General features: G+C 50.5%; 1 non-coding gene across 1 annotated transcript; it reads right to left on the reverse strand.

The window, feature by feature from the left end:
• Positions 1-1,731: 1,731 nt before the first annotated feature.
• LOC112424162 (U4 spliceosomal RNA) lies at positions 1,732-1,871 on the reverse strand. Its single transcript, XR_003014829.2, has one exon. It is a non-coding gene; the product is annotated as a U4 spliceosomal RNA (small nuclear RNA).
• Between the last annotated feature and the right edge of the window lie 545 nt (positions 1,872-2,416).

Raw genomic sequence — 2,416 nt, forward strand, 5'->3', positions numbered from 1 at the left:
AACAGCCAGTTGATCACCAGAAGTGTGAATAAACCCAGCCAAAGTCCACGTGGGATCTTTTCAGCTGACCGAAGATGTATAAGTGAACCCAGTTGAAATTAGCCAAGTCGGCTGGGCTCATACCTGTAATCCCAGCACTTTGGGAGGCCAAGGCGGGTAGATCACCTGAGGTCAGGAGTTTGAGACCAGCCTGGCCAACATGGTGAAACCCTGCCTCTACTAAAAATACAAAAATTAGGCAAATGTGGTGGTACACACCTGTAATCCCAGTTACTCGGGAGGCTGAGGCACGAGAATGGCTTGAACCTGGGAGGCGGAGGTTGCAGTGAGCCAATATTGCCCCACTGCACTCCAGCCTGGGCGACAGAGCAAGACTCCATCTCAAAAAAAAAAAAAAAAAGAAAGAAAGAAATTAGCCAAATCTACTCCAGATTAGTTGAACTCCCTTAAATGCCCAAATTAAATACATATTTATTGCCATATGCCACTGAGATTTTATAACTGTTCATTATACAGCATCATTACAGCAACAGGTAATGGATGCACAATTAGCAATCCTCCTACACTAAACAAGAAGCCAAAGCAAACTCCTAGGAGTCTCTGCAATCCCCTCTTGCTCCTCCAAGCTCTCTGTATCCCTAGATTTATTTACTAGGTTAAGTCTAGTTTGTAACCTCTCTGATATCTGACCCTCCTCTCCCAGCCCACTGCCCCTGGCCACTGCCTGAGGTCAGGCAGTCATCCTCTCCACCTCAGAACTGCACCCCATGCCTCCAGTCTCATTGGTCTTGCATTCATCTTTCTCACAGCTGCCAAGAGAGCATTCCCAGCACTGCTCTCTTTGCAAGTTCCTCAGCCCTGCATCCAAACTCCATTCCACAGCACACAAAGCCTCCACTGATCCAGAGACCGCCCTCCTCTCCAACCCATCTCTCTCTACCTGCCCCACCCCACCAACTCCACCATCTGTGCCCTTCAGGGCCCACACTTCCACCCCAAGGACTATCTGGGTAACTGCTAACAGCCCCAATCACCAGGCTGTGTGCTCTCCCTGCCCTTTCGTGTTCTAGTCCATCCAGCTAAAGGACTCTCAGAACCTCATCTGGTGAGCTCATGTGCCGGCTCAGGTGTCCAGTCAGATGGCCTCCGCAGCCTGACTGGTTGAGCAGTAACAACTCCGAATCTGGGTGAGATCTTCTGACCACATGATGTGACCCATAAATGATGTCAAAGAGACTCCCTCACTGGCCTGTGTTCCTGGCCCCAGGCCCTTCCAAGAAAGACTCTCCACTTCTGTGATTCTCAGTCTCCAGCATGCGCCTGAGACACTAGGAGGGCTTGTAAAACAAATTGCTGGGCCCCACCCCAGAGCTTCTGGCTCAGCAACTTCTAAGGTGTTCCCAAGGATGCTGATGCTGTTGGCCCAGGGACCACACATTGAGAACCGCAGCTCTAACCTGGCCTGTCTCAGGACAAGCCTGAAAACTGACCAAAGAGAAAACCGATGTGTGGCCTGAATCAGAACTCTAATCATTCAACCACTTCCAGGAAATCTCCCACTCCCACTCCTAAGTTTATTAGTTTTTATACCATATTTTCCTCCTCCACTGAATTACATGTGCACTTAAAACCTAGAGCCAAATGCTTCTTCATTTAAAAAACCTGCCCTCATCACTCATAGGAGCCCCCAGTCACGGCAGGGTTGTTGGTTTTTTGTTTGTTTGTTTTCAGTCTCCACAGATACCAGCAAAAATTGTCAATGCAACTGTATTTCAAGTCTTGATGGTGGGGTATTGGGAAAAATTTTCAATTAGCAATAATTGTACCTCAGATCAACCTCGTTGGCTATGACACTGCCACTGCACAAAGCTGGTCCAATCACCGCACATTAAAGAGGAAAGTTCAGCCAGGCGTGGTGGCTCACACATGCAATCCCAGCACTTTGGGAGGCCAAGGCGGGAGGATCACAAGGTCAGGAGATCGAGACCATCCTGGCTAACATGGTGAAACCCCGTCTCTACTAAAATACAAAAAATTAGCCGGGCGTGGTGGCGTCCGCCTGTAGTCCCAGCTACTCGGGAGGCTGAGGCCAGGGGAATCGCTTGAACCTGGGAGGTGGAGGTTGCAGTGAGCCAAGATCACGCCACTGTGCTACAGCCTGACAACAGAGCAAGACTCCATCTCAAAAAAAAGAGGAAAGTTCACCTCACCCTCTACCCACTCCACGCCCTGGCCCTCTGAGGTGAGGCCTGGCAGATGGACCACAACGTGACTCTCCTGCAGGATGGGGGCAGCAGTGGGCCTCCAAAGAGCAAATTCTCACCTCTTGTGCTGCTCAACCCTGGCCCAAGCCACCATCGTCTCTACCTTTGAGGACATGGGGGCTAGCCTCTCCTGTCTGCCCTCTCCCCACGGC

The sequence above is a fragment of the Macaca nemestrina genome, chromosome 5 (genome assembly GCF_043159975.1).
Source record: "Macaca nemestrina isolate mMacNem1 chromosome 5, mMacNem.hap1, whole genome shotgun sequence".
Classification (NCBI taxonomy): Eukaryota; Metazoa; Chordata; class Mammalia; order Primates; family Cercopithecidae; genus Macaca; species Macaca nemestrina.